General features: G+C 43.7%; 1 protein-coding gene across 1 annotated transcript in view; it reads right to left on the reverse strand.

The window, feature by feature from the left end:
* Positions 1-26,893, reverse strand: part of RHEB (Ras homolog, mTORC1 binding) — a 123,108-nt gene that overhangs the window by 71,880 nt on the left and 24,335 nt on the right. The gene's annotated exons all lie outside the window — the stretch shown is intronic.

The following is a 26,893-nucleotide window of genomic DNA, read 5'->3' on the forward strand; positions in this document are numbered from 1 at the left end:
CATAATCAGAAACCCACATCTGCATCACGGACTTGAGACATGTGAAGTGTGCACATCACCCTACTCAAAATTACAGAATACATCAGATCAGTGTCAATCATTACATCTAGAACTTAATTCCAAAAAAATCACAAAACCAGTTAAGTTGGTAAACCCATTAACTTTTGCTTCCCCCTCCATATACTGTTCTCTCTGCTTTCATCTTGTCTTGACTCCTTTCCTCCAGCTTTCCCCATCACTTCAACTTTATTTTTTAAACACCTGTATATCCATCTTCTACTTCCATCGAGATATCCCCTTTCATCCCTAGAGCTGTCTCTCGTGCCCCCTTCTCTCCTTCCTCATAAGGCTCTATCCCTTTTCCTTTGTGCTTCATCTCCCTCCTCTGTGAGCCTTCCTACTCCTATGCTTAAAAAAAAGCACTCTCCTTCACTCCCTCCCTGTACATCCCTATCCCCTTCTTCCTCATACCCAGTCTTCCTCCTTCCTTCATGGGGCTTCCTCTATCTCTACTCAGTTTGTCTCCTTTCCATTTTAATTTTTTGCCATCTTTACTCCTCTCCCCTAGCATCCTCAATTCCACCCCTTCTGCTTTCCTCTCCTTTTTCTTATGACCAATGTTATGCATGCTCTCTTATTCTCCTATTTTCCCTTGTAGCTCAGTTCCTTTCCCTATTGCATCCCTGTCATCCCCGTTGCTCCCTTTCCGGGTTGTCAGGTTTTTCAGCAACAAGTCTATTTGGCTCTGAAAACTAGCAACAGTTCTTTACAAGTTTACTGTAATACAAACACCAATAGAGGAACACAAAATGCAAACCTCATGGGAAAAGAAGTACTACAGTTTAATTCACACCACCTCCGATGACTACAGCTGGCAGAGATGAGAAAGTTCATGATCAACAAAAAAAAGGCAAGAAGAAATCCTTGTCAGGTTCCACTACCAAAACAAAAAATATCTGATGCAACCATGTTTACTCTAACTTTATTTTAAAAAGTTATTTGTAAAGGTTATCTTAATACACAAACTGAAGTCAAGCTTTCCTAAGGTCTGAGGCAAAAATACTTACTCCTCTAGTAAATGCTTTTAAGATCAAGATGCATTTTCTCTCCATAGAAAAGGCTCCCAACAATAGACACTGGCTCTCCATGAATTTGTTTAAAACAGCTTGAAGTTCAGTAGTTTAGGCTTAACTTTTTAAATATATTTACATTAATACAATAAATACCACCTGATCTGGAAACATAGGGACTTAAGAGATTAAGTATATCAAGTTGTGTAAAAATCTTCAAGCCCACATTTAACAGACTGTAACTTTGGCAATAGCTCTTTTGGAATCAGAGATAGGACTACTTGATATCAAATCAGGAAGGACTTCGCTCTTCAAAACCCTCCATTTAAATGCCTGAAAGTATGATGCAGGTAAAGCCAAAAATCGCTTACTTTTAACAGGTACTCAGAGGACAAGCAGGATATTCTCTCAAGTGGGCCAGGCTGGCGTAATGATACAGCTTTCTCAGAGCCCTGAGCACGTGTGGGTCCATCCCATGTGCCTCCACTTCAGTTTAGCATATAGCTATATAAAAGGAGAAGCTAACTGCTAAGGGTAGGCATGTGTGTTCTGAGAGACTGGATATCCTGCTGTCCTCAATGAACACGTTACAGGTAAGCAACTTTAGTAGCTTTCGCAAAACACAAGCAGGATATTCTGTCCTCACAGGTGGGGAACCTCTAGCTATAGGGTGCCTTGAAAGAATAGTAATAAAGCCTGCTGACAAAAATGTTTTTGTTGGCAACAAGCTATTTTTTACATTTTTATGAGGATTTGTTTTTAATCTGAGGCAACCTGGATATAAACAAAAAAACACAAAAACAGGCCCTAGGAAGGATATAGTTGGATTCTAAACCTCAAAGAAACATTTCAGGACAGATTGACCAAACCTATTGTCAAATCAGGAGTCCCTATCCAAATAACAGGACATGAAAATATGGCGGGAACTCCATGTGTAATTGCTGCAAACCTCTTCCATGCCAGCTCATTTCAGGTGGGTCACAGACATCACCATGGCCCTAACATCAAGTCTTGCAGGCCCTGCCGGAGTCAGCCTTGCCTGGGCGTAACAAAGATGTAGTCTGCTATCCAATTAGACAGTGTGCAAAAGTATGGGATGACTTTGGTCCATTGCAGGTAGGAAGTTAAGGCTCTCTTACAATCAAAGTATGCAAAGCTTGTTCACTTTGATGAAGCTACTAGCCTTCTCCTCGAGTGATGTCAGAAGGAAATCAGTCAACATGATTTTTCTTTTTTAAAATAGAACTCCAACTTATGCTGCTCAATGCACAGATGTCTATACAAGATGCAGCCATGTAAAAATAGAAGGAAATTTCTAAGAAGGATGGAAAGAGGTTGAACTAAATGAGATCTGATGAAAGGAAAATAAAAGCTGCGATGAAGAGTCAACATCCAGTGCCATAGCCAGGCAATGTGGCGCCTATAGCCAAGTGAAAAACTGCATCCTCACCCATTACACAACACAACATACAGGCAGATACAGTACAGTGCGCTCCGATGGAGCGCACTGTTAGTCTGCTATTGGACGCGTGTTTTCCCTTACCCCTTATTCAGTAAGGGGCGGAAAACGCGCGTCCAACCCGCCGAACCTAATAGGGCCATCAACATGCATGGCCCTATTAGGTATTCCCGCACGATTCAGAAAACAAAAAGTGTGCAGCCAAGCCGCACATTTTGCTTTCAGAAATTTCTGGCACCGGGAAAGTGCACAGAAAAGCAGTAAAAACTGCTTTCCTGTGCACCCTCCAACTTAATATCATGGCAATATTAAGTCGGAGGTCCCGAAGAGTAAAAAAAAGTTGAGAAAAGAAAAATTGGAAGTCGGCTGGCGGCTCGAAAACCAGACGCTCAATTTTGCCGGCGTTCTGAACCCGTGGCTGTCAGCGGGCTCAAGAACTGAAGCCGGCAAAATTGAGCGTCTGTCAAACCCACTGACAGCCACCGCTCCTGTCAAAAAGGAGGTGCTAGGGACACGCTAGTGTCCCTAGCGCCTCCTTTTGCCCATTTCTACCGCCAGGCCTCATTTAAATACTGTATCGAGCACATAGGCGCATGGCCTGTGCGCGCGCCAGGAGAGTGGGTGTTCGCCCGCTCTCCCACGGACTTTACTGAATCGGCCTGATTATGAGGTGGGAAACTGTTAAATGTTTGTACAGCAATGCCCATGGCCAGTGCAAGGGTAATTAGGCACCCTAGGAAAACTAACACCTTGCACCCCCCACCCTATCACACCCTCCTCACACACAATTATGCATTTATAATATATTTTACATGAAAAAAAAAAGGGACATTCTAAGCATGTCTGAGATAAAAATCACTTACAATATGTATATTATATTTATATGCACTGCTGTGGTGCCAACCAGAAAACCCTGCAAAAAAGCAAGAGATATTTGGAACTCGTATGGTATTCGGCCTACAGTAATGCATCTTGGGCATGACCTTCAGAGCCACAAAAAAAACCAAACCAAAACAGAATTACACTGCAATAAACTTTCTGTAGCAAAAACACTGCCAGCACTCAAACAGCAACAATTCTACCTATGAAAGTAGACACTGCAAATATTACACCAGGCCTAAAATACCAATACACCTCCTATTAGAAAAACAGAATAAGCCAAGCTGCTATAGATTTCTACATACAAACTACACACTATTGGAATACCTTACTCAGTCACACACATAAAACACAGATAGACCTTTAATTACAGAAGAGACCATCTACCTTATAAATGGCCTGTGACCGACGGCCCGCAAATGCGCAGTAGAGCGCAGCTCTACTGCGCATGTGCGGGCAAGGATGTCGATCAGAAAAAAAAATGGCGGTGGGGCCGCAGGAGCGGGAGGAGAAGCAGCTTCTCCTCCCCAGATCTGCCGGCAGATCTCGGGGGGGGGGGGGGGGTGTCACTCCCGCGCCCCCCCCACCGAGATCTGCCGGCAGATCTCGGGGGGGGGGGGGTGTCACTCCCGCGCCCCCCCCACCGAGATCTGCCGGCAGATCTCGGGGGGGGGGGGGGGGGTGTCACTCCCGCGCCCCCCCCACCGAGATCTGCCGGCAGATCTCGGGGGGGGGGGGTGTCACTCCCGCGCCCCCCCCACCGAGATCTGCCGGCAGGAGCGGGAGGAGAAGTAGCGGCACCGCGCGCGCGGTGCCGCTACTTCTCCTCCCCAGATCTGCCGGCAGATCTCGGGGGGGTCACTGCCGCGCGCGCGGGAGTGACCCCCCCCGAGATCTGCCGGCAGGAGCGGGAGGAGTTAATGGAGCCGGGTGAGGGTTGCGGGAAGTCGCGCTTACGGCGCCGGGAGGAAATGGAGGTGGGTGAAGGGAGGGAGAGGGGGACTGAGTGAGTGGGAGGGAGGGAGGGAGAGGGGGACTGAGTGAGTGGGAGGGAGGGAGAGGGGGGACTGAGTGGGAGGGAGTGAGGGAGAGGGGGGACTGAGTGAGAGGAGAGGGAGGGTGGAGAGGAGTGGGTGGGGGAGGGGGGTGGTGAAGAGTGAGGGGAGAGAGAATGAGGGGGAGGTGAGAGACAGAGGGATGTAGCCCGTTTTAACGGGCTTTACGGCTTGTAAAATATAAATAGAAACGTACAGGCAAAAACTGAACTAGAAACCATAACAAGCCAAATTCTATATGAACTGCAACAATGAAAGAATAAGCATTACCATTTCTCCTAAAACAAAATTAGTAAAACCATACCATTTCCCAAACATCAATAAAATATTTCAAACAAACATCCAATAATTCGAACTAAGGATTTAAAAATAAATAAATAAAACACAGAAATCGCCAGTTATAAATATCTGAACTTTTGATTTCCAGAAACCCTAAAATTGTCATGGATTAGCAGGCAGAGAGGAAGTGGGGTCAATCTCCCGCACATGAATTCACATTCATGCTTTCACTCCTCCCACACATGCTCCCCCCCTCCCCCCCCCAGCACTCTTGGTCCTCTCTCCTCTAAGAGGCCCTGAGAGTCTTAATCTCCAGCACCCTCTCCCCACCCAGATGCCCCCCCACTCGTCTTGCTTTCCTCTATGCCTCTCCCATCCCAGAAACCCCACTCCCCAGCATGCTTTCTCAGCAGGCCCTCCCCTCCCAGGCCTCTACTTCCCAGCAATCCTTTTCCCCTCCCACAATCCTCTCACTGCAGGTGGCAGATGCATGTTTTCCTTAATGCTGCTCACCCCTGCGGGGTGATATCGGGATCCCCTCATTCACCCTCCCTGCTCCTGAAGTAGTATTGCAGCCTGGGCTGCCAACGCCTGACATTATCAGGCCATTATTACGTAGCACAATGTTTCCATGCAAAAATGCACCACCCGCAGATGACGGATGACACCCTTGAGATTCCAGGATAGGACGAAAGGAGCCCTCCTTGCGCACAATGAAATAAATGGATTATCGACCCACATTTTCTTGAGACGGCAGCACTGGAACCACAGCCCTCAGACTGAGGAGCCTTGCCAATGTAGTTTCCACTGCCTGCTTCTTCTGTGGTGAGCAGAAGGGAGATACCATGAACATGTCCCAAGGAAGACTGCGAAACTCCAGCACCTCCAGGACCCACTGATCCCCCATGTTATCTCGACCCACCTCCAATAGAAATGCGACCATCTCCTGTTCCTGGGTGTGGATCGGCAAACCTTCATTGGGAGGGTCAGGAAGTTCCACTACCCGAACCCGTGCCCCTTCTTGGCTGTCGAGATCCAAAGGACTGAGACCTACCAAAAAGGTCAAGTCCTCTGAAGGGTTGTTCCTCTATAGCAGTGGTTCTCAACCCTGTCCTGGGGACCCCCCCAGCCAGTCGGGTTTTCAGGATATCCGCAATGAATATGCATGAGAGAAAATTTGCATACACTGCCTCCATAACATGCAAATTCTCTCATATGCATATTCATTGCGGATATCCTGAAAACCCGACTGGCTGGGGGGGTCCCTAGGACAAGGTTGAGAACCACTGCTCTATAGGAATGAAAACACCTGGAACTCTAGTATGACCTCATGTTAAGTGTGGCATCTACTTCTTATCCTGGCAAAACGAGGAATCTGAGATTTGCCCCACTTACTGGCCAGTTTCCCTAACTTGCTCCTAAACAAGAGTGAGCCTTTAAAAGGGCAATTTGGTGAGATTAGCCTTGGAGGTAACATCAGCCGACCAATTTCACAGCCATAACTGACATCTGGCTGCTACTAAGGAAGTCACTCCTCTGGCTGAAGAGCAGACCAAATCACAGCTCGCATCTGTCAAAAATGCAGCAGCTGGCTCCATAATTGCCCTGGAGCTCACCCCAGAGTCACTGTCTTCCTGGGAGGGAAGCAAACAAGAGCGAGCCACAAGGAAACAAGAAGCTACCTACAAGGTCATTGCCACTGCATCAAATGCTTGCTTAAGGATAGTCTCATTCTATCATGCACATCCTACAAAGCCGCTCCCCTCCTTCCACGGGAATAGTGGTCCACTTGGGAGACTGCTCACCCAAGGGCAGCTACCTTTGGAAAACAAATTCTCTTGCCACTGTATCCAGAGGGTACAGGCCTTCCAAAACCAGACCTCCTTTGAAATTAGCCTCCAGGGTGCCCCACTCAAGATGGAGGCTATTCAAGAATTGATCACTCTTAGGCTCAGACAAGGCATCTGCCCCAGGAACTCAAAGCATTTTCAAGGTTTGGGAAATCAGAGCTGGCAGTTCATCTTTATGAAAGAACCATAGCACAGTTCTATACGGTTCTAATCCTGGAGGAATTTCACCATCCTCAAGAGCGTCAGAATCTGTCATTATCCATGTCATTCAGACCTCCACTGGGAAGTCAAGCGCTGGAGTACTCCTAGAGTGGCAGTAGAATAATAGGTGCCAGCAAGGAACCTACCTGCAAATCTGCTCTAGGAGTGTTAGAAAGGGCTGAAGATTTCAATCCCTGGAAAAGCTCTACCCATGAAAAATCCCAGAGGCACTTGAGGTGTACTCACTGACCAACCTTGCTGAGGAACCAATTAGGGGAGTTCCAAATTCAGACACTCCACCTCAGCCATTGTGACCCAGGCCCATATCTGGCTGGAAAGAACCAGGCTTCGTTAAATCAGAGGAGGATAATTCTCTGAGCCTCCAAACAGCGCTGACAAGTTAGCAGGCACTCCTGGCTGAGATGCCTCAATATGACATGAGTGCAAACAGATGCACGTTTAGGTTTCTCAGGCATAGGCGTCATTATGGCCAACAGAGCGCTTGAGTGGCAGCCGGAGGTGTGCATTTTTTTTTAATTTTTTTTTTTTTAACATCAAAAAAAACCTAGGCATCCAATGCCTAGGAGTCCCAAAAATAAGCACTGTAACAATTTAAGTGCACAATAAAATTTATGCACACTGGTAAGCGTGTGGCCACTTAAGGCACTGCTTAACTCAGATGCACCAAATACAAGGCCTGACTAAGCATCCAAAAACTGGACACACAACTAGCCACATGCTGAACAGACAAGCCTGAAGAGGTCAGCCTTAGAAAGCGTGCAAAACGCCACTGTGGCCTACCACACAGCATGCAGCAAAAAAGCCTCAGAGCGGAGCCTAGCCTACAGACACTGCTCAACCCACCAGCCTGTCCTGGTCCCTTGACCTCCTACTGAGTGAAATGAACGTTGGAACAGAGAGCCAAGCATAGAAACCCTACACTATGAAGGCCTCCTTTTACATCGCTGTATGTGTCTATACATGTGTTTCTAAAAAAAACAAAAAAAACCCCAACCAACCTGGCTGAGCACAGAGGTGGTCTCTGGCTGCGGAGGGGGGAAGGGGGAGAGCATATGCCATGCTCTGCTTTCTGCACCCTCTACCTTTCAGCTCCTTAAGCAGCTAAGTCCATGCCGGCTAAAAAAAAACCAAATACCAGACCAAGGCACTCATCTGAGGGGGATCACAGAAATCACCTCAAGAATTCTCAGCTGGGGAGGGACTTTTTGGTATCACCGGAGAGCAGGGCGAATATAATATCCTTAATTCTCCATTTCAAAAGGAAGCAATCCCCAGAAGGGAGATGTCCACCATCTGCTGGAGACTGAGAATACTGGCAGGCTCATATCAAATATACATTTCTGCTGGTAGAAGAAGTGCATAACCCACTTGTTCTGGATTCATCTGACTGGATGCTAAGAAATAAAGGAGATTTGGTTTTCATTCAGACAGTTGTGTAATTTTCTAACAAGGAAGTACATATGTAAAGGGAGGTGGGGGTTAGAAACAATTCTTCCTACCAAGAATGGAAAAAAAAAATCATGCAGATGTACAGTGCTCATAATCAGTAATTACAATTTTCCCATTTCTATTCCTAAGAATTTCTACTGATTTTCTGTTCTTATTGCTATAGGTGTAAAATTTACTATTAGGGCAAAAACACTGCATATGTCACTTCAAGGAAGAATTTGATTTTAAAAAGTTGGCCTTAAATTTTTGAAAATTTGCTGATGGCAACCTGCTAAAAAAATAGCTCTAATTTCTTTTTACTCTAAATAAAGCTAATTCCTTCCTCATGCAGAGGGGTGAGACATCAACAGCCTCACTAACAGCATCCCAAAGTTACCACTTAGAACACTAGTGCTCTTTTCCTAAACATTATTTTCCTCATTTTCTCTAGAGCTGCCATATTGCACAACATAAATGCCATGCTGGGTCAGACCAAGGTCACTGAGCCCAACATCCTGTCTGATAGTGGCCAGTCCGGGTTGCATGTACTTTACAGATCCCATGAAGTAGACCTACTTGTTTCTCACTCCCTGGGATTGAAAAAGCTATCTTTAAATTTACCTGGTTAATATTTTATGGGAGTTTCCCTCCAGGATCTCATCCAAATCTCTTCTAAACCCCACAAATGCTAGTCACCTTGACCACAGATTCCAAAGCTTGAATGTGCACCAAGTTAAAAAAAATAAAAAAAAAACATTTGAGTACTTTCTGCGAATTGTTTTAAATTTGCTGGTGGTTAGTTTCATGGCATCCTCCTTTGTTTTGGTATTCAAACAAATGTCCCAGAGCACAGAACACAAAATAGCACAGATAGACCTTTGTTTATTAAGCACAGTGCCTCAAAAAATTACACCTCAACAGCCGGAACCACTGCGGGGAAATACTATCATAGGAGCTGTGTCTCTTAAAGTCCAAGCCATTCTGCTAAGATGGTGAGTTCCCCTGAAGCAGAGTTGAGTACACTTTGAAAACATTGTCGGCATCTGGCAACTGGTTGAATTTCTCACCTGCAATAAAAGCTAAATATTAACAGATGAGTTGAGAGAACGAGTTGAGATAAAGAAAAAGCAAGTTTGCTTACCATAAACGGTGTTTCCGTAGATAGTAGGATGAATTAGCCATGCTGTTTGGGAAGCGCCACGATCCCGGGTAGGCTGAGTTTTAGTTGATCAGAGTTTTGAACTCTGTGTGTCTGCGCGGTCGTCTTCCCGCGTGGTTCCCTCACCTCTTCAGTTTCTTTGTAGCCAAGCGAGAGGTAAGTTCAGAAGGCGTGTCTGACTCTTTGAGACTGTCTAGGGAGGTGGGTGGGTCAGCATGGCTAATTCATCCTGCTATCTACGGAAACGCCGTTTACGGTAAGCAAACTTGCTTTTTCCCCCATCGATAGCAGGGCTGAATTAGCCATGCTGTTTGGGAGTCCCAAGCTCTCTGGTTGTGTCCTTGTATATTTATTGTTAGGTTAGGACATCAACCTTTGAAGTGGTAGACAGTCTCATGCTCTTTTTAGCGATAAGACTGCTGTGCCTAGTGCTGCAGAGGTCATCTGCTGTTGGAGGCAATAATGCGATGTGAAAGTATGAATGGACGACCATGTTGCCGCTTTGCAGATCTCAATCAATGGAACCTTGTTTAAGTGTGCAACTGATGCTGCGGTGGCATGAATTTGGTGCGCCTGCGTCTAAGTGGTAGTTTGATGGAGCGTCTTTGTAGCAAAAAAGTATGCATGGTGATAACCAACTGGCTATAGTCCTTTTTGAGACCGGTTGACCAGGATCATTCGGTTTAAGGGAAAAACAGTTGAGAAGGTCTCGAAGTTGATTGAGTCCTGTTTTTATAGTAGGCCAATGCTCTTTTACAGTCCAACGTGTGTAAAAGTTTTTCACGTTCGTTATGTGGTTTTGGCATAAAAATAGGTAGACTTCTGGTTTGGTTAAGATAAAAAAATGTTACCATTTTAGGTAGAAAAGAACGGTGAGGATGAAGGGTCACCTTGTCATGGTAGAATTCAAGATAAGGCGAGTAGTGAACTAAGGCTTGTAATTCACTGACCCTCCTTGCAGAAGTTATGGCAACGAGAAAAACTGTTTTTCATGTCATATTTGATGTGGCTAGAGTCCAATGGTTCGAAAGGCGGAAGCATTAGTTGTTCCAGTACTACATTTAAGTCCCATGGAATTGGAGGCTTAGTTACCGGTGGTCGAAGCCGGACCATTCCCTTCATGAATCTAGATATCAACAGGTGGTTAGACATTGGAAGGTTATTAAAAGGATCATGAAAAGCTGCTATAGCACTGATATGAACTCGTACCAAAGTGGTGGCTAATAGAGTGTGTGCAGATATTGCAACAATTGAGTGGCCGTGGATGAGAAAGGGTTTATGTTCTTTGGAGTACACCAGTCCAAGTAACGTTGCCACTTTCCTTTGTAGTTACGTCTGGTTGAAGGTTTCTGTGATGCAATTAGAATATCCTCTAGTTGAGAGGATAAGCCTAAGGGAGTTAAGTATTTGCCTTTCAATCTCCACGCTGTGAGATGAAGTGATTGATTCATGGGGTGAAGTAATGAGCCCCCTTCCTGTGTCAGAAGATGTGGAAGGTTTTGTAGTTATATCTGTGGATGAATGGAGAGTTTCAAGAGATGTGTGTACCAGGGCTGTCTCGGCCATGCCAGGGCTATTAAAATTATGTCTGATACGTCCTGGATGCATTTCTGAATCGTTCGAGAAATGAGTGGGTTGGGTGGATAGGCATACATCAAGCCTGGTGTCCATGGAATGAGAAAGGGCATCTGGAGCAATCCTTTGATTGCTGGGGTAAATTGAGCAAAAGGTTTGGACTTACCTGTTTGCTTCCGTGGCAAAGAGGTCTATTATGGGAAACCCCCACTGTTTGAAGATCTTTTGTGCCACCTCTGGATTAGAGGACCATTCGTGTGGATGAAAAATCCGACTGAGACGGTCTGCTGTCACTTTGTCCAGACCTGGAAGGTACGTTGCTTGACTTGATACTTGGGCTGTGACTGCCCAATGTAGAATTAGTGTTGCTTCCTGGTAGAGAGTCCAGGAATCAGACCCTCCTTCCTTGTTTATGTAAAGCATGGCTACCTGGTTGTCTGTATATACCATGAGGCTTGATCCCCGTATCTGATCTGAGAACGTTTGAAGTGCCATCCAGATGGCTCTTAGCTCCAGGAGATTGATCTGGTATGTAGATTCCTGAGGGGTCCACAGACCTTGAGTTTTCAGTTTGCCCAGATGTGCTCCCCAACCCTTGTTTGAGGCATCTGTGGTCAGAGTTATTTGGTGAGGTGGTAAACGGAATGGAGCTCCCGAGGAAAGATTCTTGGAAAGGAGCCACCATCGAATGTCCTTTCATTGCGTTTGTAATTTGAATCTTGGTACTGAGTTGTTGTATTGAGACCACTGAGTTTTTAAGCCCCATTGCAATAGGCACATGTGGAGTCTGGTGTGAGGAACCACATAGATTGCTGCTGCCATATGACCTAGAAGTTGAAGCACCTGGTGTGCTGAAGCTCTGTTTCTGTGAAGTAGGCTGTTTGCCAATGATTGTATGTTTTGCATCCTGTCCTGGGGAAGGTATGCTCTCTGTGTGTATGAGAGCACCTATGAACTGAAGTACTTGAGTCGACTGTAGGTGAGACTTCTCAAAATTGGGATTTCTAAACAATGTCTGAAGGCATTCGATCATGCGTATCATGTGTTCTTTAGCCAGTTGTCCAGATAAGGAAATATTTGGATCGAAAGTTTTCTGAGGTGAGCCACCACCACTGCTAGACATTTGGTGAATACTCTTGGGGCTGAAGATCGGCCAAATGGGAGAACTTTGTAGTGGTAATGTGTATTCTGAACTTGGAAACATAGGTAACGCCAAGAAGAGGAGTGAATTGGTATATGGGAATATGCATCCTTCAGGTGGATGGAACATAGCCAATCGTTGGGCTGAATCAGCGGTAGAATATTTGAGAGAAGTCATCTTGAATTCCTCTCTCTGTATGTTTGTTGAGAAGTCTGAGATCTAGAATGAATCGTAGGCCACCCGACTTCTTTGGAATGAGGAAATATTGGGAATAAAACCCTTGGTGCTGATGAAGGGGAATAATTTGTATAGATTGTTGAATCTGCAGGTTGTTCAATTCCGCTGTGAGGGATGTGGAGTGGGATTGTATCATCCTCTTCGGAGGAATATGAGGAAGAGATTGAGTGGATTGAAAATTCAGAGAACAGTTTCTGATAATGTTGAGTAACCACTGATCTGAAGTGATGGAATCCCAGTTTTGAAGAAAAAAATTGAAGGCGTCCTCCTATGAAAGCAGATGGCTGCATTAATTTCAAAAAGAGGAAGCAGGCTTCTGCTGAGGTGTTGGCACTTGCTTTGTTGTTCTTTGCTGCCTGCCATGACCCCTAGTGCCCTGCTGAGTTGCATTTCTCGGAGGGACATATTGTTGAGGCCTGTACTGCATATAAGGTCTGTTGTAAGGTCTCGAATAATACAGACGACGGTAAGGATAGAATCAATACTGCGACTTCTGAGAATCTGCAGGAGTGGTGAGAGATTGCACCGCTGCACTTTGTTCGTTCAAATGTGATACGATATCTTCAAATTTATCTCCAAATAGATTGTCGCCCATACATGGAATGTCGGCCAACTTCTCATGGACATCCGTCCGAATTGCGCTGGCTCTAAGCCAAGCCATACGCCTGGCCACAATAGCTGAAGCAGACACTCTTGCTGAAGATTCGATGTAGTTTGTGTAGGGATCTATAGTAACCTAGTCTGCTCCGTTTCCTAATAGGGGGTGTATTGGCGAGGAGGGGGAGGGAGTGACAATTTTCTTTTTTTTATAATTTTGTTTAAGTGAGGAAAAACAGTTTCAATTATATTTTTACATAAAACTTGAATATTTTAATTGAAAATTGTCAATTAAAATTGATATTCAAGAGTTGTGTGAAAGGAATCTGGTGGAGCAGTGTGTCGACTGGCTTGTGTCACTTGAGGACCAGAGATAAACTACCTCAGATTCAAATCTTGGCACATCAGTTGAAAAAGTTAGTCTACCCCGGCTTAGACAATGCTTTTCCTGATGGCTCATCCACTGATATTCACCTGTCAATTTATTTAGCAAAATGTATTTATCAACATCTAAGACAATTTTACAAATAAACTGGTGACAGCTCTTCTCACATGGACCCAAAGAAACTGAACAAGGAATTATCAAATCACGTGTTGACCATTATTCCTCCATTAGCCAACCAATTAAACCATTGTATTACCTGCAGCTGGTCAGGACATGCTTCTTCCTATCCCAGAGACACTCCTTTTCCTTAGGAGAGGAACTCGGGACAACTCAGTCCCTACCTTCTATTCCAGGGCCAAGGTTGCAGCCTGTGGCCTAGTATAATCGCACTCAGTTCGATAATTGCTGAGACAAAAGTGGCTGTAGTTAGACTTTGGCGCCACAGCCACAGTTCAGCAGTCCCTTTCAAGCCATTAGAATTCTCCATTATAGACCTGCCATGATTATTGCAGTGCTTTGTTTGTGTCTGCTCACCATGAGCAGTTTGCTTCTGCATGCCAGCAGGTCAACATCAAGACTAGAAATGCAGAAGGAATTGCAGGAGGAAAGAAGCATGAGTGTTCTTCCTAAAGCTTTTCACTGGTCTGCCAAACCAGATGGGCTTTGTGAAATCTAAAAAAAAAAAACCCCAAACAATCTAAATATACATTTAAATTGTTTATACAGAATAGATACTTGCATTGTGGCCAGGGATATTCATTTTGAGTCCTCCCCCCCCCCCAGGAATTTCACTGTTCATCATAACAGCAAAAACAGGAGAAAAATCAGTAAAAAAAAAAAAAGATTTCATCCATTGATTTCTCATTTTCTTTGGTGATAAAAACGTTTCTGGGGAAAAAAAATAAAAGCTGAAATGAAGGTTCCTAAGTTGAGGTACAGATGGCCAAAGAACCCTCTTCCTCACATATAAACAAGAAAGAGGACTGTAAAGCAAGATTAAGAACCCCTGGCCTACATGGTAGAGATTGACATTAGGAGGCAAAAAAAAAAAAAAAAGAAGAAGAGACTGACCTAAATGTCACATTCTTGAGGTTAGGCAGAATGATTCCTCCCATCCCAGAACAGAGCAAAACATGCCCTTAATTTCACATTCCCTTGCTTGCCTGTTCCAACCCACCAAACATATTTCTGCATAAAAATGAAACAAAAAAACCCCTTTGTACAGGGATTGGACTTATCCAAATGGCCAAACTTGGACATGAACTTTTTGTAAAGCTGAAATATACACTTTATAACCACAAAGCTATAATTAAAGAGTTTGTTTTTGGGTGGGGGAGGTAGAGACATTGAAGTTCTGCTATCAAGACCTTAGTGGGGCAATAACAGCTAAACTCATACTAAAATTTATAACTAAAAACACAAGATATGCAAAGCTGAGTCAGATGAGTCAAGTAGCCCATTGCAGACAGTGGCCAATCTGGCTCACAAGTGATAGAAATTATTAGGAAGGGAATGGCAAATAAAACCATGGATGTCATAATGCCTTTATCACTCCATGGTGAGACATCTTGAATACTGTGTGCAATTCTAGTCGCCACATCTCAAAAAAAAAAAGGCCACTGAGACAAATCCGGATTGAAAACTGGATGCTAAGAGGTTGAGTTTCTCTAGAAACTCAAGCAATAATCACATTCCACAACTTTGAGGACCCAACAGTCTGATGATCTTGTGCTAGTTAAAATATCCAAGATCTAAAAGTGGCCAAACACCTGTACAGGCCCTTGTGTCACTCTGGACCAGCCAGTCTAGATACGGAAACACCTGGACCCTAGCTGGCGCAGGTAAGCACCCACCACGGCTAGGCATGTCGTGAAAACCCGTGGCACAGAGGAGAGGCCGAATGAAAGCATGCGGTACTGAAAATGCTGGAGCCCAACCACAAAACGAAGGTACCTCCTGAGACTTGGAAGGAGGGGAGGGGGGGAAATCACGATATGGGCATACGCGTACTTTAGGTCAAGGGAGCAAAGTCAGTCCCCCTAGTTTAACAGGGAAAGTATGAAGCCCAAGGATACAATCTTGAACTTTTCCTTTTTCAGGAACCTGCTCAAGGCCCGCAAACCCAAAGTGGGACGAGGCCTCCTGTTTTCTTTGGAATCAAGCAGTAACGGGAGTAAAACCCCTGACCATGCTGCTCCTGAGGAACAGGTTCCACCGCTCTGGCAATTAGAAGGGCCACGAGTTTCTCTTAAACTAGTTCGGGATGCGAGACAGGACCCCATTGCAGGCTCAGGGAAAAAAGTCTGGTGGAGTCTCTACGAAATTCAGCCTGTACCCACGCCGGATGATGGACAGGATCCACCGATTTGACAACACAGCAGGCCACCGGTCCGCGAAGCAGCAGAGCTGGCCCCAGGCACCAGAAGAGATGACTGGAATACATCCCCTCGTTGCCAGTCAAAACCCCATAATGGGGCTGGTTGTAAGCAGGGGCCTGGACCTACCCCTGGTGCTCACTTGCTTCGGTCTAGAATGGGGAAGGGGTGGGGAGAATGCTTCCCTGGCCTATAGAAAGGCCTTCTTGGCCCTGACCGGGATGACCTATTGGAAGAGGCCAGTGAGGATGAGGTGCCGGCAGACAATTGCTGAAGGGTCTCATGGTGGTTCTTCAACTGGGTGACCGCCTCCTTGACCTTGTCACCAAAAAGATCACATCGCCGGTGCAAGGCAAGTCAGCCAGCGGTCCTGTACCTCAGGGCAAAAGTCTGAAGCCAAGCCAGATGGCAGGCAGAAATACCAGCCGCCATTACACACCCTGCTGTCTCTCAAAGACGTAGGTGGCACACACCTCAATGCTTACCACATTCAAGGCCCTGCTGGGCCTCCTGAGACCGATGGGCCAGGCTGCCACCACATCCTGGACTTTTTTCCAAAGGTTGCAGGTTTATTGGGTCATGTATAGGAGGCAATGGGCCACCCGCATGGAGTCCTGATACACCCTTCTACCCATGCTCAGATGTCCTTACCTGGAGGGGCTGATGCCTAGGTTTTTGATAGTTTCGCCTTCTTCACCGCTGATCATCACCACCAACTGGTGGAGAAGCTGGCGCTTTTCAAAGCCCATAGCCTGTTGTACAAGGTACACCCCATCGGCCTTCTGGTTAACCAGGGTGATGGAGAGGTGTTCCCAGAGCCAGAGGAGTAGTTCCCAGAAAAATCTTGTGCATTAGTACCGCCATGACCTCTTTTGGGGCATCGAGCTGGAGGATCTCAAACATTTTATGGCAGGCATCCTCTTCCATCATGAGCTGGAAAAGAATAGCCTCGGCCAAAGTGCGGATGAACCCAGCAAATGGGAAGGATCCAATGGAAGTTCATAAGGGCCCTCAAGCTCTTCGAGACCCACCTGGAGAGGAGGATTGTGGAGCCCTGGCGGGTCTCTGATCTCAAGGTGCTGGCATCAACTACATTGGGAGGACACTGTGGAGGACGTTGAGGCGATCCAGCAACAGTACCAGCCTGGTCACCACAGTTTGCATCAGTGTAAGCACTGGTACGGGTGCCAGCCTCAAAGGCATCTGAATCAGGGAAGGCACAGTATCTGTGGTGGGGTCACTGGCTCCCAATCGTGCAGAGCACGATCCACTGTGAGGCGCACCAGACGTCCCAGCTCTGCCTTGAAAGCCTCCGATGAGAGGGCAGGCTGAGAAGGGAGGGTTGAGCCCAACTTCTCCTCAGAGCCCTGGAGAGGGTGAAGTCCAGCATCAGTTCCTTTGCCGGATGGCCCCAGACCACCAATATCTAAGGAGGATGGGGCATCCTCTTGTTGAGGCCACTTAGGCAGCAGGGCGACAAGCGCCATGGTCCTCACGTGCCCAGTCCCACATGCAGATGTTTGCGGGATCTCCCATGGTGTTTGGTCCAGTCTTTCCCCGGGGCAGAGGATAAAGAAGATTTTGAAGTCCGGTTCTTTGAGGAAACAGACTGGCTGATCCCCGGAGCCTCCCTGCCCTGAGAGCTTCAGGGGAGGGGTGATAAACAGAGGAATCTAGGGCGATCTGTTCCCCTGTGTCCTTGGGCACTGATGGCGTCAGAGTAGAGGGCTCGGACTTGTCTGAGCCAAACACCTTTTCCATTTTGTCCAAACTGGCCCGACAGCCCTTCAGGATCATCGGAGCACAGACAACGTACGACGCCCCCAGGCAGAGGAGACGCACTTCATGTGGCTCAGTTAGGCACAGTCTGGGGGCATGGAGGGCATTGGCGAAAGCCTGAGGCAGCCATGAGGTGCACAGAGACTGCAAGGGCACGACGACCGGCAGATATAGGAGCTGCGAAAAAGACTAATTGATTGAGAAGAACCAGATGGGAATTGGAGAGACAGTGAGCAAGCAGGAAAAAAAGTATGTGAAAATAATGAAGAAAAAACCCACGAGCTCCACGGAAAAGAAAGGACTGGAGAGAGACCCTGCATGGACGCAGGGATCGTGGCATGCTGGGCATGCTCAGTGTGCCAGCCAAAGTTTCTAGAAACTGAGAGAAGTCTTCTGTGCCTGGCTCCATCTATCATCACCCATGTGTGATTACCACCATCCTGCTTGACCTAGGAGAAAGCTAATTCCAGGTGTACAGGGTAACAACTTCAAACTTAAATGTTGCTACAATTTATTTTTACTTTGAACGTGACCATTACTACTTGCTCTACTTTTAAATTTTCATTTTGAGGACCTGTCATAAGGGAGCCTTTGGATGTTTAAAATGCAAGCATAAGGCCAGTTCTGAATAAGATGTTGCTGAAATAGTTTCACAGAATATTGCCTGATTTGAGGAGCAGAAGCTATTAATAAAACAGGGCTTGGAAAATAGGAAAAGACTCACAATTTGCAAGGAGGATGTATTACAATTCACAAAATCATCAAGACCAGCTATCAGGTAAATCATTGGGAAGAGCTACTTCTATGGTTTCATTAAGAAACTTTCGACCAAGAGTATGCAGTTGCCCAGAAAATTAAACTTGCAATGTCTCACTCATTCTGCCACAAATAGCAATCCATGGGGGAATTGCAAACTGAGCCAACAGAACACCATGTCTCTGCAATCAGCTATTTCACAAACTGTCTGCATTACAGTCTTACAAATCCACCTGATACTTGGCCAACAAAACAATGTTTTGAAATTTTATACACATTAAATGCTAATGTATGGCTCAAATACAAGTTCACTTTTTGGCTCAGCTGATTAGAAATTAACCTGTCTCAAAAGCAGTCAATTTAAAGAATGGTGATCTTGGGAATGTGTCTCAGCCTTGTTTAAACAAGGAAACTCAGGATGAAACCTTAAAATTATTCTGTACATTATATGGTAGGTAAAAATGAAGCAGTATTCACATAAATGATTTTTGTTTCTCAAATATCTCCTACAAGCAATCTTGAGCCAGAAAAAGTATGTCTGTGACAGGACTATTCCCAATACCCATGCATTTGCTAAGTGTTTCAGATCATATTTAATCATAAAAAGTGTTGCCCTGACTAGCTTGTTATTTTTTAAATTTTTAGAATTGTAGATAAATATAAGGGAGAAAATCATTTTTATGCATTCATTTTTAGCGTGAACTGTTCATATTATGTAGCGAAGAGCCCAGCCAAACATAGCACTACGTTTCGCTCTTTGCTGCTTCAGGGGTGCGTGACCAAAGTTGCCACATCCATTTTCAGCAATTTTAACTGCAGATAAAGAGCCACACATATGAGAACACTAGATAAAGGTTTAAAACCTGTGATTAGCATTAAAAAAAGAATATCTTTCAGCCTGTGAACACACATTTGGACTCAGCCATCACCATTATCCAAGTAAATGACAGTGATCTCTAACAAATCTTACTTTATGTCATGTGAGCATGATGTCAAAGCATATCAAAGAGAACCTACCGTATTTTTCGCTCCATAAGACGCACATTTTTTTCCCCAAAAATGGGGGGAAAATGTCTGTGTGTCTTATGGAGCGAATATAAAACAAAAAAACAAAAAAACCCATCCCAACCCTTTGACATAGTAAGGGCAAAGGCTATCTGTGCCATTTTGAATACTGGCAACCAACGGCCCGAGTGCAGGAGATCTCTCCCTGACCCCCGCTAGACCACCAGAGACTTTTGGCAAGTCTTTGGGGGGGGGGGGGGGGGGGGGTTGTAGTTAATTAGCTTTAAAGGGTTGGGATGGGGAGTTTTGTTTTGTTTTTTTTCCCCAACAAAGAATGATAAACGTTTCTGATCTGGGGAGTGGACAGAAATGGCCCTCCCCAGACCCAAAAATGAAATGGGGACAAAAAAAATGTTATGCCCTCCCCTAATTTGCTCCATAAGAAGCACAGACACCCAGGAACAGAGCCAGTTTAGCATACCATTATTTTTTTTTTCCCGCTCTGAATCCAAGGTGCGTCTTATGGAGCAAAAAATACGGTAAGTTGGTTACTATGGAAATACACTTAGTGCATGAAAGCAGTACAAGAGAAATGCTTTGCTAAAACTGGTGCCATCAAGTTCTGGAGTTTAGCCCACCAGGGCAATCTAGTTAGAAAGTGGCACCTGGCAATGGCAATTTGAGATTTGTTGAGGTCAAAAGGATCAAGAAGCTTGCTGAACATTTTAAGGGCTTCAATCTACTCAAGAGATAGAAGGCTAAAGGTCTCTTGCAATCCATACAGTGGAGACAGTACATGTAAACTGATCGCATACAATTCCTAATCTGACTGGGTAGAGAGAAAGAGAAAGTGAAAGGGGCAGAAAATCTACATACAAGTAATCCAGGTGTGGGGTAGTTTTCCCTCTTTATTATAGTTAGATGGAAGATGTGCTAAAGTAGCAGCTGTAAGTCCGACCTGATGGTCCTTTACTTTGCAGATAATGCTGCTGTCAACAGGACTGCAAGTGATGCGGTCAGATACTTAAGTTGAAAATTCTCTTAACTGAAAAAAAACCTTACTTTAATAGGATTAAAAGAAAGGAACTGTTGCAAGGACTTTGTGCGACTGTCCCCTTTTCAAATGGTAAAGTAAAACTACTCCTGCAGTTCAATGTACGAAGAGCCTGCTTGCCTGTGAGTGTGTACAGGCCTTGAAAGAATTTTGGTAACACAATGGACTGAAAAATTGAAAAGCCACTTTTGGGAGAAATTTAGGATGGCATTTTCAAAACTACTTTGTTGTGAAAAGAAAAAATGGAATATAAGGAGAGCATGAGACTAGTGCTTGAAATTCTTATTCTTTGAGTAACAGCTATCAAAAATAAAACAAATTCCAAGAAAAGAAATGTTTTGCTGTTAAGATTTCAAATGGCAGCTTCATGAGCTAACAAGGACAATATTCAGGATCCCAGGTACACAGGAGGATCCTTTATTGGAGGCTTCAAATGCGCGAGACCTTTCAGAAATTTAGCAATTGTTGGGTCAAAGGAACACTTTCCAAGTTCTCATGGTATACTGCTATGGGACTGAAATGAATTCTGTGCTAGTTTTCAAAGCTGAAAAGACTTTGTACCTACAGGGTCCAATTTAAAGCTAGTATGAAAGAGTTAATTTCTTACATTTAAAAGATGTAAGCCTTCTGGTAGAGTACCTCCTTGAAAAAAAAAAAGGAGGAGAACACTGCATCCTGGCAGGCAACCACATGGATGAAATCACTTTACTTTCAATATCCAAGCCTTCAAAGCTACGGACTAGAAGTTAGGATAAAGATGCTCACTGCTCTGTGTGATAAGCAATGGGAATTTACACAACCTTGTTGATAGCTGAATAGGCATTGGAGCCAAGGAAACCGTTTAAAAGGCCAAAAGGGGAACCATTAATATTTGAATTTGCTCCTCAATATCTGAACAGTCCTTGAAATGATCGGGATTGGGGGGAGATGCGTAGAGAAGCCCTAGGTTCCACCAAATTGTGAAAACATCCATTGCCAGTCTCCTGGATCAGTATGTGGGAACCTTATTTAAGCATGCTGGAGTATCCAAAGTTAAAACGTTCTGGTATTATCTGAATCTGGACAATTATCTTTGAGCTCAAAAATTCACTTTATTTCTTATATATATTTGGCATTGCTTATATTTATATTTATTGCTACTTTAAATAGTTATACTTCTTATATATAATATTATATTTCTTTATTTATTACCAGTTAAAATATTATTACTTTAATTAGCACTATGTTAAATTGTCAACCAGTTATACTGTTCCATATGTTATACGGTTCCATGTAAAGCTCCGCTCTGTTGAGCAGTTCTTCGTTTTATGTAAACCGGAGTGATTTGTAGCCCCTACAAGAACTTCGGTATATAAAAATTAAAAATAAATAAATAAAATAAAATATTATGTGGCTGTGAGGTAATCATTTATGCGAAGATGGCTGATGACCATCTCCCTGGGAACCTGAATCAGATAGACCAGGGGTGCTCAAACCAGTCTTCCTTCACCCCCTACCCATAGGGTTTTCAGGACATTCCTAATATACATGAGAAATCTGCATAAATTGGAGATAGTGCATGCAAATAAACCTCATGCATATTCATTAGAGATACCCTGAAAACCTTGCTAGCTGGGGGGGGGGGGGGGGGGGGAAATCACCTCAGAAAAATTCTTTAGAAACCAGCCCAATTACAAATTTTGGAGGTTTTCCAGACAGTTTGTAAAAACTTGTTTCCCCTTATGTAGCCATAAAATATTGCCACCTGCTGGTCTTGATCACCATAGAATGTACATCTTCAGAGCACTGAAGACTGCTCTCAAGTCTAGGTGGTTAACATGAAAAAAAGACTTCTGGTTCTAGTGATCATATTCCTTGAGATGAGAAATTCTTACATGAGCCTTCCAACCTTGATTGGAAGCAACTATCAGTTTCTTGAAACTGAGGTTGGTGAAAGAATGGATCTTGTAAGAGTTTTATACAATCTAAAGAGAGTCAGATTTAATATGAGCACTAGATATTTTTACTCTGATAACAGTTGGAGATGGTTTCACTGAAAAAAAAAACCCCAAAAAACTTTAGCTCTCATGAAGCCTGTAACATGAAGACTTGTGAAAGGGGTGACAAGAACTGTTGCTGCCATGTGACTTATGAAAAAGGACAAACATGTGTGCCTGGCCCCTAACCTGCAGGGTTATTTGAGAATTAGTCTGCTCTAAGGCAGAAAACATTTCATTAGGCTGTGTCTAAATGGTGTTCTTAAGATGATTTCTTATCTGTAGGTTTTGCCAGACGCACAGCAATTCCACTGCAGGCTTTTCCTCTGTGGAGAAGGTAAATTCTAAGGCATCAGACAATCATTTGTATAAAAAGAAAAGTATGTCATATCTTCAAGAGGTGGGGGTCATCCTATTAGGCTCTGGAGAGGAATCCAAAGACAGATCTGGTGATTTGTCACCAGGACTTTCTCTGTCTAACAAGAGTTGGTGGCACCCTATAGGCTGGGTTGAGTGATTGACGGTGAACAGTACAGACAGAATGGGAAAAACAGCCTTAGTAAATAAGGCCTCAAAGTTGCAGCCACCCGACTCCTGTCATTTTTGCTACACCAAGCTAACATGGCTAACCTTCTGAAGATTTCTCCCTCAGAGTCATCTAATATGTAGGACTGATTGGAATAAAAGTCAATATAAGAATGACTAGAAGGAGCAGCCTCGTCAAAAGATATTTCAATTGGATGTGCTTCCATAGAAACTTCTTTGAGGCCTGAGGGAAGCAGAACAAAATTTGGACTGTAGTTCCTTTTTAAAAACTTTTCCAATACCTGTTTCTTTATGGTTCTCTCATCATTCAGTTGATAGTTCACAAGTATACATCTTGATGAGACAGACAACTTTTGTGCAAACGAGTGGCAGTCCAGGGATGTTGAAAAAGGAGGTTTGGTTCATTTATAAAAGAGGTAGAGGATAATGCTTATAGCTCCAGAAGAGGTGGTGAAACAAGTCAGATAGGTTGGTTTTTTTTTTTTTTTTTTTAACTGTCTTTTCTTGGCAGACCCTCTGCACTGCTTGTCTTCCACACCATCGTGGCACAAGGGCTATATGCATCAAGGCTATATGTCTGTCCTGAGAGTCCACGCTGTGTGCCTTCTGCATCAACACTGCTTTCCTCGGCATCAATCCTCCTGCACCACCAGTATGACACCAAAAGGCAGTTCCAGTGATGATTCTGGTACTATTTTGTGTACCATCAGTGCGTGGCACTGCTTTCGAATTGTGACACCGGTGCACTTACCAGTGCAGCAGAGCCTTGCCTCGACTTTGAGGTTTACTATTAAGGAGATCTTTGCCTTAGTGTTTAGAATCTTTATGTTTGAAGGAGCCTTTAAGCTCATAGTGGAGCCTTAGATACCTATAAATAAGCATCCTCAGGAACATTCTGCCGCAGAGGCCACAATGAGCAGTCATGTTCCGGGCCTAGGCAACGGATAACACCAGTCGTGTTGATCCACGACTGCTATTTTATAGAAACATTCTTAAAAGCTTAGAAGGGACTTTCCCCTTTCTTCACTATTAGAGCTTACTCTGTCATTTTTCTTCTCTTTTGATGGAAAAAATAAAGGTAGATAAAGTCAAAAAGTTGCTCACCACCACGTTCAAAGCAAACGAGGAGCATCTGTGCCCATTCGTGAAGTGGACAAAATTAGACTGAGGGAGATAAATGCAGCAATACTAACAAAGGAAGTCCTTCACAGGCCCAAAATAAAATCCAGAAGTTTCTGGGCTAGAGAAGAAAATAGATTCAGCATTGCATGTTGTTAATCTTGTGTGGCTGTAATATAATGCTGTCCATGGAGAACTAACACCACACTTGGGCCACAATATTTATTTTAAAGTGTTGCTGCTATCTAGGTTAGTTTTTTAGTACTGTTCTCTCAAGTTCTCCTCAGGTTGAGTGTTAATGCCTCCATCAGCCACAGCCTCTCACAACTCCAGCGATATCACCTACCCTACTTGAGAAGACTACTTCAAGCATGGTTTCTAAGAGATAATGATCTAGTCCTAAGGAGCTAGGACTTAAAACAGTCTCTCGCTAAGTGATAAGTCCTAGCTCTTTTAGAGAGAGATACTGAATTACAAAAGTTATCAGAAGAACTCCATCATCCTTCCTTAGCATAGCCATGGGTATCTTCAAGATCTAGGTAAAACACTGCAACAAATTCCAGGTCTCCATGGCACCAAGAAATTTCACTGGGACCCCCAGGATTTTCATGCCGCTAATTTCCTCTCTGTTCTGGTTGACACTGTGAAGCTCAAACTCACTAAGAGCCATGTCGACTGGAAAAGAACAGCTGTTCCAGGCTGGCAGCTAGCAAGATGATAGACTGGTAGGGACAAGATGCAGGTTGGGACAGACTGACAGTGACCTGGGCCCCAATAAGTGAAGCTGGTATTTTGCCAACAGCATGTTAAAATCAGACCTTAAAGACGCTATAGTACATCTCATGACAGGCCAGTCTCTCCCCTCCAATTCAGTTTAGAGGAGAGGAACTGAAAGCTTTCAGCTGCTTTTTTGAGAGTTAGCTCCTCACTACAAAAAAATTTGTCGAGGTCTGTAGTAAAGCTCAAGAGGAAGCGAGGGAACAGCAACAGTGTTTTTATTTTCCCTCAAAATTCAAATGCATGAAATGAATATATTCATAGATTGCTTAACACACCATGCCCAAATTATTGAAATACACTTCAATAATTTTACATAGCAAAAAAGGGGAAAAAAAACCCCTGACCTAGCCAAGCTGCTTAGTTATTCTTGTCCACCCTGACCCATTCCAACTGCCAGACAGAAACATAATCACTTGGATAATTAGAAATATCTTACAAGTCAGTTTTTGTTTTTTTGGCTCATTTCTGTACCATCCTGGATAGATGAACATACAAGATCTCATCCTTAATGCAAAACCTTGCCCTCCTCCAATGTCTTATCCACAGTTCTGCAACAAACCTAGAACAGCTACAAAACAAGTTAGGCTGTTTCCTGAACATCCAGCCACATCTACCTTATCAACACTAACTTTCTTGTAGTTATGGGGTTTTTTTCGTCTTTTATAAACTCGCTTATATTATGAATGATTTTTTCTATAAATTGCTTTGATTTATATGTAGAAAGGTGATTCAGCAAGATAAACTATTTGGGCAGCTACAATTTTAGTCTGAATTAGAATCTGCATATGCAAGAGCATTAAAGCTAGATAAGATGCTTGTAAAGAATCTAAACAATTTGTCCACATATAACAAAAACAATAGAATGCAGTGTGGGGCAGAAGCTTCTTGCAATTAAAAGAATCTTTTACATCACAGAAAACTACTTACTACATCATACAGCTGAACCTCCCCCCCCAAAAAAAAATTATTTTGCTCTATATGCAAAATCATCCACTTGACTATAAGTCTGCACGACAAGCCAAGCAGCAAAATGCACAGAAATGAATCTTCACAGTGCCTATATATATCAATTGTTTTGGTGGGGGAAAGGTTTACAGTGTGTCAATAAGTACTCAAAGTTTCCAATATATTTTACTTTTGCATTTGTTGTTTTTACACCCATCTCAAAATGTTAAGTACTAATTTAGGTAAAAAGCACTATTGCAAATATTAAATTGTATTATGTGTACATTGGACTAAAGAAGAATCACCTACAGCAAGTGCTCATATTCTAAAAAGCTAGAAAAAAATATTGATCCAAACAAAGAAAATGGGAAGCAAAAATCCAAGACAGATAGGGTGAAGCAGGATTGGAAAGGCCACAAGTAACTTAAAAATTCAGTGCCTGGGCAAGATGGCCGCCAGATAGGACGTGCGGGAAGCAAGCTCCTGCATGGCGTTTTCTTTCTACATACTTATAGAAGTAGACAAGTATAGGAGTTAGAGGGCCATGCATAATCAAGAGATTCTAAGATTCTCCCATTTTGAGCCTATAGAATAAACTATTAGTACATAGGTACCAAAAGTAGTAACACAAGAAGCCCCCCCCCCCAAAAAAAAAAAAATCTGCAAAATGAGCATGGGGGGGGGAGGGAGGGGGAAGAGAACTGCCCCAATACCTAAAAATTCTTAGCTGATGCTCAAGTTTTTGTAAACATTTTTCCCATGCCTGGAAGACACCATTAGGACTCCTAAAATTAAAAAAGTTAGTAGTCTAAGGGCAAAATATATATATATATATATATATATATATATATATATATATATATATATATATAGCATGCAAACACAATTAGTCTTCCAAATTTTACTATCAAATATCAACTCAAACCCCCCCCCCCCCCCCCAACACACACACCCAATTTCATATCTATCCAACAATCAACTTTTTACTGGCCTTTTTATATTTGAATCCAGAAAACATCAGTGGTGTCAACTCCAAACACTATACATCAGGGTCAAACTGGCATTTACAGAACATAAACAGTCATGTCTAATATTACGCATAAGTCACGTTCAGTCAGATTAAAAATCTACGTGGTCACCAACAAGAAAAGAGATCAAGACCTTCAAACAGCCTGCAACATTGGTGCCCAATTCTCATGTGACCCCCCCTTTCAAGATAAAA

The sequence above is a fragment of the Rhinatrema bivittatum genome, chromosome 2, assembly GCF_901001135.1.
Source record: "Rhinatrema bivittatum chromosome 2, aRhiBiv1.1, whole genome shotgun sequence".
In the NCBI taxonomy this organism is placed as follows: Eukaryota; Metazoa; Chordata; class Amphibia; order Gymnophiona; family Rhinatrematidae; genus Rhinatrema; species Rhinatrema bivittatum.